Genomic DNA, 19,252 nt, shown 5'->3' on the forward strand with positions numbered 1-19,252 from the left:
TTAACTGCCATACTTCCAGAGTTTGCGGTGTGAGGAGGCTGGGTGTGAGGGTACCGCGCCTTGTGCCCAGTTTATGGAGGTTTGTGCGAGCCCAGGTAGTTGTCCAAGGAGTGCCACATCTCGTCCTTTTGGGTGGGGGTTGGGTGAGTGTTTTGATGTTATGTTGTCCGCCCCCCTTAGGAAGGTGATCCAATTGAACCAACTTTTGAAGGATGCCTTCCCTGTGTCTTTCCAGGTAGCTAGGATAGTTTTAACAGCCGCTATGAGCAGAAGATCGATCAGATCGCTATTGTTTTTGGACTGAATTTCTGGAATCATGAATGCGGAGACTACCCCTAGAAAGTCTGGTTGAAGTGAGTACCCCATTATGCTATTTATCAATTCTCTTATTTCACTCCAGGATGTGTTGACCTTGGGGCAGTAAAAGATAAGGTGTGCTAGGTCTCCTTTTTGTTTATGGCAATTCCAGCATAGGTCACTATCACGGATCCAGACAGCCGCCAGGCGAGCTGGGGTCCAGTACACTTTATGGAGGAGCCAGTATTTGGTTTGTGCTAAAGTTGGGGTGACTTTATTTGAGGCTGCTGAGGTCCAAATGCAAATCTTTTCCTTCTCACTGAAGTGCCTAGTGTGTGAGTGACATTTCAATGATTTTGAGTGACACTTTCTCGCAAGCAAAATTCATGCAATGAAGACAAGGGACACTTCTAAACAGCCATTTGAGCAAAAAGAAACCCCATGAACTTCTTGAAACTGCTGCAGAGCACCAGAAATGGAAGGACACTAACACTATTGCTCCCTCCTGTAACCGGACTGTACTGTAAATGAATGCATAATCATGATATTACACATGTTTTTCAGCAGCAGTACTTTATTAAAGTTCTGTGTACATATGCTGACACATGCACAGTTAAATACAAAAATACTTACTGGATGCAACAGATTGCATTTGCATGAAATAAATAATATTCTTAAAAGTCCATATGTACATAATATCTAGACCAAGCATCAAGCACAACACCTGCCCAACTTGACAAACCTAAATAAGAGAAAACACTTAGACCAGCACAAACAGTCCAGTCAGATAATTCACAGTGTCAAGTTTCAGAGGCTGACAGTACCCGTTACTCACACTAACCTGTATCACCAGGGTTATGGGCACTTATATCTAAAACCAATATAACACACAGGTTGATATTTTATCATGAGCTTTCATGCAACTTGTTGTACTCCCATGTGCTCGTTTTTGCCTTCTTTTTCACGTTTTCAGATGGAGAATATTTGTAACATGTTTCACCTTGAGGCCTGTTCATTTGAAACATTATTATAGAAGTCAATGTTCTATCAAGTGATAAACTGGGGCAGAATTTGGTTTTATTCTTGGTTACCCTTGAGAACACCCTTTCTTCATCAGGATTGCTGTGGGGCAACATAAAGAGAAGTTGGGCTACTTTAGATAGAAGGGAATACTTGCTTCTCTGAGTGTCAACAATAGTAAATTCTGTGACAAGGGAATGACAAATGATATCCATCCTGTAAGCTACAACATCACCAGTATCACAGTTTACTTTAATAGCAGCCCTTTCTCTTGCATTTGTTGATAGGTCCTGAAAGTCAGTGACCTGGTATTTTGCAAATTCTTGCTCTAAACAAACTAGGTCCTGCTCTGCAAACTTGAGGCAGGTTGAAAACCGTTCTACTAATAACAGCACATTATCAAAACCGTGTTTGTGTTTCTCAAAAAAGTTAAAGACCCGTGCATGCTTAAGCACCTTCTCATTAACTGGAAGGACTTTTAAAGCATACTTTACACCTTTCTGGTGAAAGCTGCGTACTGCTTCACAGAAAGCTTTCTGGGTTCCTGGCTCAATGTCCCCACTTTATAGCATATGTTAGACGGACCGGGAGGGTCGGCCGAGATTACGGGGAGAGGTCTCCAGGGAGAGCCGTCTCCAACGACTGTACAGATAAGTAACTTCCCCCCCACAGACGGACACCACACAAGATCGAAGGTTAACGAGACTTTATATGCACTTCTTAGGTTACGTTGATATAATACAAGGAGGTCTGGACTCAGGGGTCCCCTCGGTTCTGATCTCTGGTTGAGGAAAAGGGTAGCGGGACAGTCTTAGTTACCAATGAGTTCAATAGCTCTCAATCCTCGAGCTCGGCGTGGTTGCTGATCGGGCCGTGGAGGAGCCAAGCAGGTCCCGAGATGGATGAAGGGTGGTCGGCGGGCCGTGGAGAAGCCAAGCAGGTCCCGATATGGATGAAGGATGGTCGACGGGCCGTGGAGAAGCCAAGCAGGTCCCGATGCAGATGACAGTTACAACGGTCCGCGGCCTCGCCAGCAGATCCGGACGACGGTGAAGGATGAAGGTTACGACGGCTGTGGCAGCGCCAACAGGCAGGATGATGGTGCACAGGACAGAGCTACGGCAGCGCCAGTAGTCCGTCCAGGATGAGTTCTTCTTTCGTCTCTCGACTCCAAGATACAACTGCCTTCCTGTTCTGGAGCTGCCCCAGTTATAGGGCTGGCGTGCTTTGATGTCCGGACCCTCGCACTTGGAGGTCGGGAGGTCCGGGATGAGGGAGTCCAGACACCCAGCAGGGGGGTGGAGCCAGCGCCCGGGGAGGCGATGGGCGAGCGGCACTGGCCGGGGGAGAACCATCGACACCTCTTTCTCCCATTGACTGGCCAAGTAGCTCGCTCGCCTCCTGGGTGGAGGGTGGTGCCGGAATGTCTGAGGCCGGGCTAGGCCCAGGGTTGAGGTCGATCGGGGGCCAGGCGGCCTCGTGGCGAGTGTCCAAGATGGCGGCCCGGGCTGGGCGCGTGGGTCGGCCGTGGATCGGACCCACGAGGTTATCATGCTCGAGGGCAGGTGTCCCTGAGGGGACGTAGGACGTGCAATGGTGGTGTGTGGTGCTTGTATGACTGGCTCGGGCTTGGTCGAGCCGGGGGAGAGCGGCCCGTCATGTGGCCTGTCCAACATGCGTCCCCCCCAGCTGAAGGCGGGGAGAGTTACCCATCCTCTTGGGGACTCTCTTCGTCGAGGCGGAAAAACCGGGACAGGCCATCCGCGTTGGCGTGGTCAGACCCAGGCCGGTGTTCAACGGTAAAGTCCATACCTTGCAAGGAGATGGACCAGCGTAGCAGTTTTGGGTTTTCCCCCCGCATATGCATCAACCACTGCAGGGGTCGGTGGTCAGTCTGCACCCGGAAGTGGGTGCCAAAAAGGTAGGGTCGGAGCTTCTTGAGGGCCCATACCACAGCGAAGGCTTCCCTCTCTATGGTGCTCCAGCGTTGCTCCCGTGGTAGGAGCCTCCGGCTGATGAAGGCCACCGGTTGATCAAGGCCTTCGGTGTTCACCTGGGACAGGACCGCCCCAATGCCCTGGTCGGAGGCATCCGTCTGGACGACGAACTCCCGGCTGTAGTCTGGGGCCTGGAGTACAGGAGCGGAACACATGGCGGCCTTTAGCTGTTCGAAGGCCGCTTGACACTCTGGGGTCCAGTTCACCTGCTTGGGCTGATTTTTCGACGTGAGTTCGGTGAGAGGCCCCACGATGGTACCATAGTCTTTCACGAACCTTCGGTAGTAGCCCGTGAGGCCCAGGAAGGCTCGCACCTCAGTTTGAGTGTTAGGGGGTTGCCAGTTCTGGATGGCGGCAATTTTCAGTTGAAGAGGGGCCACTAGACCGCTTCCCACTTGGTGTCCGAGGTAGGTCACTGACCCTTGTCCAATTTGACATTTGCTGGCCTTGATCGTGAGGCCAGCTCGCTGAAGGGCTTGCAACACTGCTTGGAGGTGGTGGAGGTGCTCGGTCCAGTGGTGGCTGTACACAGCGATGTCGTCCAGGTAGGCGGCGCTGAACTCTTCGAGCCCCGCCAGGACCTGATTGACGAGCCGTTGGAACGTCGCTGGGGCATTTTTCATGCCGAAGGGCATGACCGTGAAGTGATAGTGGCCATCGGGGGTGGAGAAGGCAGAACGTTCTTGTGCTCGGGGTGTGAGGCCGATCTGCCAATATCCTGCCGTTAGATCGAAGATGCTGAGGTAGCGGGCAGCGCCCATTCGGTCGACCAGTTCATCTGCCCGGGGGATGGGGTGTGCGTCCGTTCTGGTGACTTCATTCAGGCCCCGGTAGTCGACACAGAACCGGAGTTCGGGTGTGGTTCCGGGGGCGGCTGCTTTGGGGACCAGTACGACCGGGCTGGCCCATGGACTGTCGGAGGGCTCGATGACCCCGAGCGTGAGCATCTTAGTTACTTCCGCCTGGATGCAGGCCCGTACCCGATCAGGTACGCGGTAGGCCCGGTGGCGGATAGGAGGGCTGTCTCCGGTGTCCACATCGTGCACACACCAGGAAGTGACACCTGGGGTGAGGGAGAACAGGCTGGCAAACCGTGATAGGAGGGCTTGGCACTCTTGGCGTTGTTCCTGGGAGAGGGTCTCCGAGAGTCGGACCCCATCCACGGAGCCGTCTTGCTCCTGGGTCCGCAAGAGGTCAGGGAGAGGCTCGGAGTCGTCCTCAACCCCGTTGTCTGTGGCCATCAAGAGGCTGAGTTCTGTTCGTGCAAAGTGGGGTTTCAGTCTGTTGGTGTGGAGGACTCGGAGCGGATTCCGGGCGGACTCCATATCGATCAGATAGGTGGCGGGTCCCTTGCGCTCGATTACTTTGAAGGGTCCCGTCCATTTGTCTTGGAGAGCGCACGGTTCTGTGGGGGACATTACCCAGACCTGTTGCCCCGGCTCGAATTCAATAGATGAGGCGTTCTGGTCATACCATCTCTTCATGTCCTCTTGACTGGCCTCTAGGTTGGCTTTCGCTAGGTCTCTGAACCGCTGGGACTGGTTGCGGAGGGTGAGGAGGTACCGGAAGACATCTGGAGGACTCTTGGCCGGAGGCAACTCCCAGCCTTCTTTGATCAGGCTGAGTGGCCCCCGTACTGGGTGCCCATAGAGCAGCTCGAATGGGCTGAAGCCTAGGGACTTCTGTGGGACCTCCCGGTAGGCGAAGAGGAGGCACGGCAGCAGCACGTCCCACTGGCGACGGAGGGGTTCTTCCAATCCCCCGATCATCCCTTTTAGAGTGCGATTGAACCGCTCAACAAGTCCGTTTCCTTGGGGGTGATAGGGGGTCGTGAAGCGGTAGGTGACCCCACACTGTTGCCAGAGGGACTTCATGTATTTGGAAATAAAGTTCGTGCCTCTGTCACTGACGACTTCTCGGGGGAACCCCACACGGGAGAAGATCCCTATCAGGGCCCTGCCGACCACTGGGGCTGTGACGGTCCGGAGAGGAATAGCCTCAGGGTAGCGGGTGGCGTGGTCCACTAGTACTAGGATGAAGCGATGGCCTTGTCTTGTACGTGGGTCTAGGGGTCCCACAATGTCTATTCCGACCCTCTCAAATGGGGTCGTGACTACGGGAAAGGGTTGCAGGGGGGCCTTTAATTTGCGGCCGCTCTTCCCACTGGCTTGGCACGTGGGGCAAGATCGGCAATGCTGGTGCACATCGTTTCTCATTTTTGGCCAGAAGAAGTGGGTCACTAGGCGGCTGTAGGTTTTATCTTGTCCCAGGTGCCCTGCCAGGGGGACATCGTGGGCCAGATTTAGCAGGAAGTCTCTAAAGCGGAGTGGCACCACTAGTACTCGGTTGGCCCCCAGCTCGGCGATTCGTTGCTCGCTGTACAGTAGGTCATTGTCCCAGTAGACCCAATGAGTTCCGGAGGTATCCCCTGCGCTTTGGGCGAGCGCTTGTTGTCGGAGTCCCTCAAGGGAGGGACAGGTCTTCTGCTCCTGACGAAATTGTTCTTGTGTGGGCCCCCCTTCTTGAGCCCACTGGTCGAGATTAGCAAGGTCGGAAGGTTGAGCAGGTTCGAGGGGGATGCCCTGGTCGGGGGTCTCGGCGGGGGCGACCGGAGGCGGAGGCGCCGGCCATTCTGGTTCTTCCGGGTGATGGTTGGCACGGGCGGCCATAGACCGGGTGGTGACGCACGCCCAGTCTGGGACGCCCAACATCCCCAAGTGTTCTTTTCGCTCCACGGCTGCCCACGGGGAGCTTTCCAGGTCATTTCCGAGGAGGCAGTCCACGGGGGCGTCGTCTCGGACCGTTACTTTCAACATGCCGGAGACCCCTCCCCACTCAAAGGGGACGCAGGCCATCCGACACAGACTCTCCGAGTTGTCGGCTGATCGTACAGGGCAGAGAATGTTCGGTAGATATTGTTCTGGGGTCACCAGATGACAGCGGACGGCTGTCACACTGGCCCCGGTGTCTCGAAGGGCTTCGGCCCGTTGTCCATTGATGCTCACCCATTGGCTGTACTTCTGGGTGTTAGCGGGTAGGGGGACCCGCGGGACCATGTCTCTTCCCCCTAAGCACGCGAGAGTCATGGCGGCTGGCTCCCACCCTTGATACTCTTGCTCGTCTGTTTCTGGTTCCTCGGAGATCTGTTCTTCCCCTAGTGCCGCGGCGGCCACCTGGCGGGGTCTTGGGCTCGGATACTGCGGGCAGCTTGGGTCATTTGCATAGTGGCCTACTCGTTGGCATCGGTGACATGTAACATTGGCTCTGTATCCCGGTCGCGCCGGGGTGCTGCCCCGGTTGGCCGGGGGGGTGGTGCTGGTAGTGGGGGCGGCCGGAGTGTTGTCTCTTCCTCGTCCTTGGCCCCCTCCTCCTCCTCTGGATCGGTGGTGACCATTGTTGTTCCTGTTCTGCTCGTAGGACCCATTCCGGCCCACTCGGGTGATCTCCCACCGGTCAGCTTCGGCTGCGAGCTGCCGGGGATCGGTTAACTTGCTGTCGAGGAGGTGTTGGCGTAGTTCAATGAAGCAGTTGTTGGACAGATGCTCCCATACCATCAGATTGAACAACTGCTCGTAGGTCGTGACGTTGTTCCCTCTGATCCAGCCTTCGAAGGCTCGGCTGAAGTACGTTACATAGTCCACCCAAGTTGTACCTGGAATGCGTGTGCAGTCTCGGAACCTCTGACGGTACATCTCGGGCGTGAGGCCATAGCGAGTGAGGAGGGCCGCTTTCATATGGTCGTAGGAGGTCATCTGGTGGTCTGGGAGCTGTAACAGAGTATCGCGGCCCTCATTGAGGAATTTGCCCCATAGGCCGGCTCCCCAGTCGGCTCTATCGATCCGGTGCGCAGTCATCGCGATTTCATATGCCTTAAACCATTGCTGGATGTCGTCTTCTCGAAAATATTCTCGGACCACATCCTTGGGGATGTGCACTTTTTTGTCCGTGGTCCCGGGGGTGGACGGTCTGTCGGGCACCCCTAATTCTTTATTCTGTTTGCGCAGGTTGATCTCGGCTAGGTTCCGCTCGTGCTCGTACGTTAGTCTTTTTTCCTCGAGCTCCCTTTGCCTCTGTTTCTCCTCTCTTTCTTCTCGGAGGCGAAGGTGCTCTAAGTTTATTTTTTGCTCGGCCAATTTGAGTTCTATGTCCATCTTGAGTCGGGCCATTTCAAGTTCGTGTAGTCGGGCTTTTTCTCTTTCTTGGATCTCGTCTTGCGAGAGACCCGTTCTTTGCTCTTCAGGGGCCGTGTTGGTTTTTTTCGCGGTGCTTTGCTCCGGGGCTTCGACATCCCCGGTCTCTGCCCAAGATTCTAGGGCATGCTTAAAATCGTCCTTGGTACTTAGTCCGGTGGTAGCGATACCTAGTTCGATGCAGAACTGCTTTAGTTCACGATGGCTGTATTCCTCTAGCTTTTCCATTTGGAACTTCTCAGTTGATCCGCTCTCTTTAGTCGACATTGTTGTTCGTTGTGGGGTGAGCTACTCTCTGTACGTTATGCGGTGATTCGGATCGCGCCGCTGGCCACCAATGTTAGACGGACCGGGAGGGTCGGCCGAGATTACGGGGAGAGGTCTCCAGGGAGAGCCGTCTCCAACGACTGTACAGATAAGTAACTTCCCCCCCACAGACGGACACCACACAAGATCGAAGGTTAACGAGACTTTATATGCACTTCTTAGGTTACGTTGATATAATACAAGGAGGTCTGGACTCAGGGGTCCCCTCGGTTCTGATCTCTGGTTGAGGAAAAGGGTAGCGGGACAGTCTTAGTTACCAATGAGTTCAATAGCTCTCAATCCTCGAGCTCGGCGTGGTTGCTGATCGGGCCGTGGAGGAGCCAAGCAGGTCCCGAGATGGATGAAGGGTGGTCGGCGGGCCGTGGAGAAGCCAAGCAGGTCCCGATATGGATGAAGGATGGTCGACGGGCCGTGGAGAAGCCAAGCAGGTCCCGATGCAGATGACAGTTACAACGGTCCGCGGCCTCGCCAGCAGATCCGGACGACGGTGAAGGATGAAGGTTACGACGGCTGTGGCAGCGCCAACAGGCAGGATGATGGTGCACAGGACAGAGCTACGGCAGCGCCAGTAGTCCGTCCAGGATGAGTTCTTCTTTCGTCTCTCGACTCCAAGATACAACTGCCTTCCTGTTCTGGAGCTGCCCCAGTTATAGGGCTGGCGTGCTTTGATGTCCGGACCCTCGCACTTGGAGGTCGGGAGGTCCGGGATGAGGGAGTCCAGACACCCAGCAGGGGGGTGGAGCCAGCGCCCGGGGAGGCGATGGGCGAGCGGCACTGGCCGGGGGAGAACCATCGACACCTCTTTCTCCCATTGACTGGCCAAGTAGCTCGCTCGCCTCCTGGGTGGAGGGTGGTGCCGGAATGTCTGAGGCCGGGCTAGGCCCAGGGTTGAGGTCGATCGGGGGCCAGGCGGCCTCGTGGCGAGTGTCCAAGATGGCGGCCCGGGCTGGGCGCGTGGGTCGGCCGTGGATCGGACCCACGAGGTTATCATGCTCGAGGGCAGGTGTCCCTGAGGGGACGTAGGACGTGCAATGGTGGTGTGTGGTGCTTGTATGACTGGCTCGGGCTTGGTCGAGCCGGGGGAGAGCGGCCCGTCATGTGGCCTGTCCAACAGCATATTTCTCAACTTTCCCCGCACAATGATGCCAACATACAGACCTGTATCTGGAATCTGGCATTCTTCTGATGTTAAATCAGGCAAACTGGCATCTGGGCTCCCCTTGAACGACTGAATGACATCTACATGAAACACTCTACTCAACAACAATTAATTTGATCATGGCATCATACAGGAGGTGAATCGCTGGGTCTTCCCTTTGAAGCAAAAGGTTGAAATTAACAAAAGCAGGTAAAACAGTCTGAAGAAATAGACAGTAGACCTCAGTCATAGGGTTCTCAAAACTGTGCACAAGTCTCCTTAGCCTGACTTTACTATTTCTGACATTGTCTGGTGTTAAAAAGGAAGTATGAACGCAGAGCAGCAAACTGAAGAATCAGTCTATACAAACTTGTAGACATTCCTAAACACCTCACAGAAATAAATGTCAGCATCCAGCGGTAATCAGAATCAACAAATTGGCAGAATTCAGCATACACATTCTTACATTTTGAAGAATAGTCAAACCAGAAGTAGACATCTACAAGCAATTCCTCTATATCAAAATGTTTCAAGCTAGAACAGAAGGCAGAAGCAGCAGGGGATTCAGCATTGAGAGTCATGTGGCACGGATAGGCCATGAAATACACATTCGAATTCAAAGAGAGTACTCTAGTTTTAACAGAGTTATGCCTTCCTACATTCATTGAGGCACTATCTACACCAAAGCCAATACAATTTTCCCAAGGAATGGAATGCTTTGTCATAACATTAGATACTGCAGTAAATATACCTTCCGCTGTACTTTCCTTGCTTAAACACGTCAAGAAATTTGCAGCATACCAAACCCTGCTTCGTATAAAAAATTTGTACAGTTACGGGGTTAATTTTTTCAATGCCTTGATCATTGCTTTCATCAACATACAGACTAAAAGCTGAGGATGTCATATCAGCCACTAAGTCAGTCAACAACTCCGGTGCAATGGCATCATTTAATACACAGGTTGCTTTTGTTCTCACACAAGCATAACCCTGCGCAATTTTAGATCTGGGAAACATGTCCTTATGAGATGGCCCAAATGATCAGCAGCAGCAAAGGGTACATTATGCTCTGCCAAAAATCCTGTGAATTTTATTTCCGCCTCTCTGGCAAGAAGGTCTTCGCTGGAACTCTTCATTGACATGTAGCCAGAGATGGGCTTCATTTTAATCTTTGTGCCTTGAAGAGATGTATGAACTTTACCACTAACATGGTGTTTCAGATCAAACTCTCCTTGATGCCCACAGGAGACAATCTTCTCGCAAATCAAGCAGCGGAAGGAATACGGATCGATCTTAACAGGAACAATGATCCCTGCAGTTAAAAAGAATTTCCAAAATTATCATTGTCCCCTACAAGTTTTAACCTTTGAGAATTTAAACATCAAAGCACTAGTGCATACAGTAGCTAGGCTGCTGCTCACAAGCACCTACTGACCACGCATTATGCTGGCTGCTGTAGTACAACACAAAAAGTCTATGCTATGCATTATGACATTTGTTGAGGGCTGACTAGACACTGTTTAGGAAAGGACACCAAGCAATGAATTGAGCATACCGGCACCTCCATTCCACTGACCTAAAATAGAGAAGTCCAGTTCATCATAGTGTAGCACCCATGAATGAAAAGTCAACTGTGCAGAAAGAGAAACTGAAATGCCCAGGAACACACTATGTGTGAGAGCCTTTACTAAAATGTTTGTCTCCCAATACCTGATTCACATAGTAGAAAATATACACTTTTCATATAATAAAAGGAAAACAAACATATAAAAACAGTTGGCCTTGTAGTCTTCTCAAAACGGATAACACAAAACATGCAGCATGGTGTAGCAAAAATAACATACAAGGAATTAGATATGCCATTGTAAACACACTTTAAAATATATAACCTTATTGGACTACCTTTGTATTGCTCTGCTTGCATCCAGGACAGGTCAAATTTAGCTCTATAGTACCGTGCCCCAGATTTCTTCTCGCTAGATTTCCTTTAGCTAAAAGCAGCCTTTCCCTTTTTGGAAGTTATAGCTGAAGTGCAGGGCTCACTGTCATCTATATCAGACATTATTCTGCCCAGACAGGGAAAGGAAAGAAACTCAAATATGCCCAACATGATTCTACATGTATGACCAACGGGGATAAAGCATGGTTTTGCCTATCCAGAATGCGGTCACAGTGAAGCTGCGGTCCAGCAGGTGCTGCCTCCCAAATGCATCTCTGATGCTCCTGAGCTCCCTGTTTTTATTCGACATAAAGACACCATTTGACTGTTCACAACTATCTGGCATAATTAAAAATCTTTTTTTTCATACAAGTCAGCCAGCCACTACTATGTTCAGACCTTCTGAAATACTAAATGATGCCCTTTCGCCAATACTGTGTCTATACCTGAGATACACAGCCAAAGACCCAAGTTAAGAGTTTAGTACTCACAGTCCGCTGGTGTGTCACTGACTGTTCTGCTTTGCAGTGGCTGATCCTGTTCAGTGTAGTCGGTCCTACAAAGATTTCTTGGGTCACTCAAGCACTGATACTGCCAAGATGGTGGACTTTGAATATCTATAAAAGTACACACACAAAAAACAAATTAAATTTACTGGTTCAGATTTATAATGAAGTTTTTAGCCATACGTATATGATTCCTGATTGTACTCAATGCAGTATTATAACCCAGAATGCACTATAGCAATACAAACCAACATTTCAATATATTGTCTGTCACCAATTTGAATTCAATCACGTACAATTTAGATCCTTGGAGACATCATGGAAGAAACACTAGATTGAAGTCGGAGCTATATTAAGCCTGTGCATTGTTCCCAGCTACTGCTCCTCCAATTTTTAGCTCCCACTGTGCCACAGCTCAAAGGCAAAGAGAGAAAAACACCAGTTAATATGACCACGCACAAAATAACACCACAATACCAAGTCAGCTAGCGAGAGAGTGTCAACAGTAATTTGCACAGACACAATGTGCTTTAAAGAAATCTCACCACAGGATTGCTGTGTTATTAAAGTGCTGAGCATCACTGTAATGGCAGGCTTACAATCATGGAGTACTCTGCATGTTTTATTTAGCCAAAACACTGCATTATTGGGACTTGTGGTTTTTGTTCGCCATATAGAAACAGGCAATATTAAACTTTACCAAAACCAGCCATGCTTAGGGGTAGGCAAACAGGTACACTCAAACTATTGAAAAATCTGTGTCAACCTAAGAGTACAATGTACGTCTGTAGGCCCTCTCTTCTCACAATTAGGCATTTATAGAAAAATCCTTCTGTACCTTATCAAAGAAGACGTTATACACAAGTTTCAGCATAAAAACGTTGTCTCTGCAGAACTTTAACGAGGGCAAGTATAGGTTACAATGGAGAGTAGCCTGTAACATGATTAACCACAGCCTTAGAACACAGTTGATGAACCAGATAGTTGCTTCTTTTTACAAGTTTGCAGGATAGCAGGCCTCAGGACACTTATGGAAACTATGTGACCTCCACCTCTTTAGCTCAGGTGCCTTGCACAGAAATTCCACAAATAAGGAAAGGAGTTTTCAGTGTGAAATGCAGTAAGTCACAGCTAACCTCAAAATACACAGTTCTGATAAAAAACATGTGGTTCGTGATCTTTTGTGAAAATGGTCAGTAGACAAAACACTCATGTTGCTCCATGACTCCCTTATTGAACAGTTATCTTGACGTTTGTTCTTGCATGAAAAATCCTGGGTACACAAATTCAGCCCCAACAATAACCTCATTTCAACAAAGCACCGTCAAGGGGAGCGCCAGGAGCAGAAGTTCCAAACACAAGTAAACAAAACAGGCCTCATGATCTGGTTATGAAAAGCAGTAACACAGCTAAACTCAAAATACACAGTTCTGGTAAAACATGTGGTTCATGATCTTTTGTGAAAACTGTCACTAGACAAAAAACTCATTTTGCTGCAGCATTATTCACCAGTTATCGTGAAATTTGTTATTGCATGAAAACTCCTGGGTATACAAATTCAGCCACAACATCATTTAAACACAGCAGCATCCTCAAGGTGAGCGCAAGGACATAACTTTCAAACACAGGTAAACAAAACAGATTTCATGATCTGGTTGTGAAAATCAATAACACAGCTAACCTCAAAATACACAGTTCTGAGAAAACCTGTGGTTTATAATATTTTGTGAAAACTGACACTAGACAAACCAATCTCATATTGCTGCAGCATTAGTCACCAGTTATCTTGTCATTTTTGTTGTTGCATGAAAACTTCTGGTTACACAAAGACTCCAGATCCCCCAACAGCTAAAGAAAGCACCCTCAAGTTCAGCATCAGGAACAGCCAGGACATAAGTTCCACAAGTAAACAAAACAGGTCTCATGAGCTGGTTGCGAAAAGCAAGAACACAGCTAACCTCAAAAAACACAGCTCTGAGAAAACATGTGGTTTACAATCTTTTGTGAAAACTGACACTAGACAAACCAATCTCATATTGCTGCAGCATTATTCACCAGTTATATTGTCATTTTTGTTGTTGCATGAAAACTCCTGGGTACGCAGACTTCGGATCCCCCAACAGTTAAAGAAAGCACCCTCAAGTTCAGCACCAGGAACAGCCAGGACATAAGTTCCACAAGTAAACAAAACAGGTCTCATGATCTGGTTGCGAAAAGCTGAAACTCACAGCTAACATCAAAATACACAGTAGTGCTAAAACATGTTGTTCAGGTTTTCAGCAGGGATTTAATCTCTGTGTCGCCTGCATAAAACTGCTACTAAACAAAACACCGATCTTGCAAGAAACATTCATGTTCACACTGAATTACCTTGACATTACCTCAACGAACTTGCTGAGTGAACTAGGTAACCCACCCTGTGACAGAAGTTAGTTGCACAAATAACATACAAGCACAAAAGAAGGGTTGTAACTTGTGAGAATTAAAGCTATCCAGCCCTCCTCAAACAGTTTTGGGAATTTGCAACAATACTTGTGATCTTAATAAAACTGTCTTTCTGCATTCAAAACATGCTGTGCTAACACTTCCAGTAGCGGACCTTTAATTCACAGTTACTGTTAATTTAATAAAGAGACTTACCACTGTCTCTCAGTCACAATGCTAACTGCTGCACATAGGGAATTGAGGTGAACATATTAAAATAAGGCAGCTGCTGATGCATTTGCCTGATGAGAGTATTTACTAACTTGACTAGTAGTCACATTAATCTCTGCCACTTACTGGCTCAGATGGCTGCACTCTCAGCTGCTGCTGTAGTGGCAATACAATTGAAGATGACAAGACTCAGAGGCTGGTCAGTAGAGAGGAGCGGACGCTGGTACGGTGTTGCAGAAGAGACTTTGGTGGCACTGTGATGGAGCACACAGGCAAAAGCATCACCCGTTCAACTCTCTCAGAGAACGTGCTCTTAGAGACACGTGTTCAGAGGAAGCTCTTCTGCCCTGACAACAGCAACAATTCTATGAAGGGGGCAGGCCAGGCTGGGGCACCATGAGGCAGGTAACAACAGGACGTGAGAGAGGCCAGGCAGGCTGAATCAAAAGCAAAACTGGGCTGGACATCTGTGTGTGCTGGTGGTGGGGCAGGTGGGGCCTCTCCTCCTCCCTTCTAGATGCAGTTGGAGCAAGCATCATCAAAGGGCCTCTCTATCATGTGGATCATGTGAGGCGTAGGCTGAACGAAAGCAACCCGGCTGGCCACCTGTTGTTGTTGTGATGGTGGGGGCTGCAGGTGACGTCACTGGGGCTCGTTTGCCTCTCCTCCCCTTGTCTAGTAAAATTATCATGAGGCGGCGGGCCATTGCTTAGCAACAAGATGGACCCCTGGCCTGGGCCTCGAGTCTGAGTCATGTGGCAGGTCTCTCAGAGACCGTCCAGGCCCCAACACGATGTGTGAGCAGAGGAGCCACTGAAGTCAACAACACAGGTCTCTGTCTGTGGGACGTCAGTGTGTTGCCGGGCAGGCCTGCACAAATCAGAAAAAAACACTGATGTGAAGAACACTGCAGAGAGTGTTAATGGTCACGCACTGACCCGACTTAATGTTAATACCCAACTACTGACAGGGGTGCCCTAGATGAGACTCAGACAGAGCAGCTGCTACTGTGATAAATCATGAGACTGCAGAGGTTAAACTAAACCAGGACTCAGGCTCACTGACTCCGGAAGGATGATCAGACAGAGCAGCCCTGTAGATCGATGCTTTTAATAATGTGAAATTTTTTTTTTTCAGATCATGACTCATGTAGTTAGTAATAGGTCACGGTGCTACGGGCCAGTGGATGTGAATACTTGACGCAGTGCTTTGTAGGACTAAGGGGAAGTATGGGCTGTAATATTGCAGAAGAGTTCCTCAGTTCTTACCTCTCTGCGTAGGTGCTGTCTCACCTTCTGGCTGGCCTACCGGTACCCTTATTTCTTTCTTTCTTCCTCAGAACTACTGTTCCTACATTCACAGCCCTTCTGCCTTTTTTTAATAAACACATGTCAAGGGAGGAAAGCGGATACAAAAGTCAACAGCTCTGAGCTCTTTCTGAGTGGTCATATGACTAACAACTGGCCAATGTGATGTGAGCACAGACAGCCTTAGCCAGTCTGAGTTTTCAGGCAATAACTGCCTTGCTGGCAGTTTCAAAACCCAAAATGTAAATATCCAAGAATGCCGAGAATTGAAAGTGATGTTGCTTAGACATCTTACTTTAGTCTTTGATACAACATTACTTGCTTCCGGTTTCAAAGACAACATGCTGTTTTAGAGTGAGGTTTTATTTTGTACCATCTGTACACAGTGACAGCCTGTTGCTCATTGCTAAATATAGATTTTGCTACCAGGCTCACCTGCATCTGAGTCAGTGCTACCTCATTACCCACAGGGTTACTTTCATTTTCACATTTAGTTGCCACTTACTTTTATCTTGGTACCTGTACCAATTTTGCATACATGCACGTGCTATACTATAGAATAGAATAGAATAGAATAGTGACTTACACCGTCAACTAAATCATAATCACTTACTTGTTAGAGTTCAGAGACTGAGGACCCTGTGACTCCACTGCTGCCCAGTCTGTATCGATGGTGCACTCTGCAGCCTGTTCTTCATCCAGGCTGCTGGCCACAGTCGTCCCGGCCCCCCGGTGCGGCCGCTCGCTGGCCAGCTGACTGAGCTGGCTCAGCTGCCTGCAGTGTTTTGTGCGGCGCCGCCGGCCGTCCACCTCAATGTGATCGATCATGCCTTCTTGCGCAGCAGGAGACCATGTGAGAAAGACTCGAGTCTCGTGCACTGACTCAGATGAGTCCCATGCCCTTCTGCCTACTTCCTCTTCCTCCGGATGTGACGAGTCTACCAGCATATACGGATTATTAATCCAGGCCCCCATGGACTGCTACAGTGACGGACAGCAGTGCTGAGAGGGAATGCCCCCCTAACTGGAAGCAGTGTGGGTGTGAGTCACTGTGTAAGCCGCGCGTCGCGCCGGTGTCGCAGCCAGGATATTGCCGCATTGTTGCCAGGCAACACAGCAAGCAGCTGGGTCGAGTGAGTTTGATACATTGTAGCGCTCTCAGCCACTCCATAGAGCTGAGAACGGATGGTTTAACTATTTAGCAAGCAGCACGTCTCTCGGAGCAGCAGGGAGCCGGTGCACAGATGCCACTGATGGGGCGCGCTGGCAGGTTGCAAAATGCGGAACACCGCACTGAAATGCACGAGCGTCACATCTGATGCGTGATACTTGGCAGGACTGCTGTTGGGAAAAGCTTTATTAATCTAAAATGCCTTCACCTGAGTAATGGAATAACAGCACAGCAACAGTGTCCGCTGGCTCAAAGTAAATACTACCAACTATAACACTCCAAACACCATGAATTCTCACTCAGAGAACAGCTTAGAATTTGTTTTGAATTTTTAATCACATTTTTTCCAAACATCAGCAGACACTTTCTCAGACACACATTTTTCTTTCAAGTATGCCCATTTTACTTTGAGTAATAACACTTTGAGAACATCTTGGGGCTTATTTACACGCCCATTGTGCCGGCAGTGAATCACTTTTTTGGACGCACTGGTGGCGCAGTGTGCCTGCCCATATTTACAAGGCCATTTAAAGCCATCCTGTGAGGCTTTTCGTGGGCCTTGTAAATATGACTCCCTTTTACGCATCACTCTGCGTGAAAGGGGCGTTCCATGTGTGTTGCTGGGGGTTTTCCCACGCAACATCCATGGAACCTGACACATTCCCAGATTTATAAGGTTTTGTAAACCTGGGAATGTATTAGAATCATACCCCTACCCAAGGGAGGCGTGTGGGCGGCACAGTGAGGAGAAATACCTTTATTTCTCCTACGTAATCTGCAGTGGAAAACACCTATTGTGATTATTTTGTGCAGGAAGGTGTCCCTTCATGCACAAAAACAATCACCCCTACAACTCAGACACCCTTGCACCATGGCGCAACAGTGCCTGTCATGTGGCAAGACCCTCAGTCTGTCACAGTATGTATTGGTGTAAGCATGTGACCCTGATATTGGTTTGTCTGGCTGCCACTCTAAGGGTCTGGAGATCTGTAGTTCTGCCTTCTTCAATGTGGCTAGACCCTCTAAATAACATACTGCCCAGGACTGCACTCCAAGGAGCTACTTTCAGGGTACTGGCGAGTTACCAGTAGCTCTTAAGTTACCCGTTGGAAAACCCTTGTTCAGGAACATGTTTTAAGCCTTTAGCATTTAACAGAAACACTTGCTATACTTCTTATTTAAACACAACCATTCCTGAATTTCAGCATGTGCACCACGCCTGCGCACACCTACAAAATGACGCACACATTTTTTAAGTTATCAATCTGAGTTGGAGCTATAACTAAAAAGAAAAAAAAACATGTAAAAGCATGATTTTTTAATGTGGGTGGGGAAAGCAACACAGGGGAAGCAACATGTGGGTAGGTGGAGGGTGGAAGTGAAATTAGGTGGGTGGGGTTGCGTTTGTAAAGCGGGCGGGAAGCAAAATTGGGGCATAAGCAACACAGGAGTGCCGTGGGGGAGGCAGAAGCTACATGGAAGAAGATGGGCGGAAGCAACACTAGAGTGCAGGTGGGACAACGCAATTCGGGGCACTGGTGGGTGGCTCATATGGGCAAAAGAAAGCAACAGAGATGGTTGATAAAAACACACAGGCAAGCAAGAGAAACAAGGAGTGCAGAGGAGGGAGGAGAGAAGCCCATGAGGGTGACAGTGTGAAAGCTCATGCACTCTTGGTGAGTACTCAAACAAAAAGAAGAAATAGTACCTGAGCAGTGGAAGGAGATAGTAATGCACACATGCGCAGGTCAAACACAAAAAGAGGCAGGAAAGTCCACACAGTTAATGAACAGCAAGCAAGCAAATGAGACTTACATTGAAACCAACCAATGGTAAGCAATGGGCAGGCTCTAAGCATTCGTTAAGATAACAATAAGTTTTTGAACAGACAGTGCATGCACTGTCTTAGACAAGACCTAAACAGGCTTGAAGAGCAGAGACACAGGACGAAGAGCCGACTGCGGTGAGGGTTTTGATCTTATGATGTGAGTATTGCCCATTAGAAATATATATACACATCTGTGGCACCTATGTTAACTAGCAGATCTAAACACTTTTTGTCTATGGGTTCGTTGCTGGGTAAAGCAGTGGCATAACAAAATTTGAGGGGATTCCCCTATAAAGTGCATGGAGGGGGTCCATGCAATCAGGATCTCTCAGGCTCGCCTGTGCACAGTGCTAGAATGCCCCCTCCCCCCGGAGCTTGGCCCCCTCCCCCGCACCACTGGGGCTATTGTTACACCACTGGGGTAAAATGGACAGCTGCAGTCATTATTGCCTATGGATTGTTAACAGGGGAAAGCTCATCATTAAGAATCTTACCATCTCATACATTAGTCTCTATGACTGTGTGGGCCAATGCATTAACGATTTACTGTGGTTTTGCTGGAGATGGGTAGTTTAATATTCCCTATGCTGCTGTACCTGTGGAACGTACCAATATATTTAATTACTCTTCTCTAGGTAACAAATCATGATGCAAATCTTGTGAATAAACCATTGTACAAAACATGTGTGATATTATTTCCAGTGATATCATTGTAATGCCATTTGGCAGTTTTGAAACCTAAAACACACCCTATCTCTATTAGGTCACAGAACATTGCCTTTTATGAAGAGAAAGACATGTCGAGTGTTTAATTATATCATTTATGGAACTGCAGGTACTTGGGAAAAACCATATGGCTGCTATTAGCTGTACGGGC

The 19,252-nt window shown here is 49.1% G+C and overlaps 1 pseudogene; it reads right to left on the reverse strand.

The window, feature by feature from the left end:
• Positions 1-1,171: 1,171 nt before the first annotated feature.
• LOC147707561 (uncharacterized) lies at positions 1,172-16,351 on the reverse strand (annotated as a pseudogene).
• Between the last annotated feature and the right edge of the window lie 2,901 nt (positions 16,352-19,252).

This window comes from Lissotriton vulgaris, chromosome 6 (assembly GCF_964263255.1).
Source record: "Lissotriton vulgaris chromosome 6, aLisVul1.2, whole genome shotgun sequence".
Classification (NCBI taxonomy): domain Eukaryota; kingdom Metazoa; phylum Chordata; class Amphibia; order Caudata; family Salamandridae; genus Lissotriton; species Lissotriton vulgaris.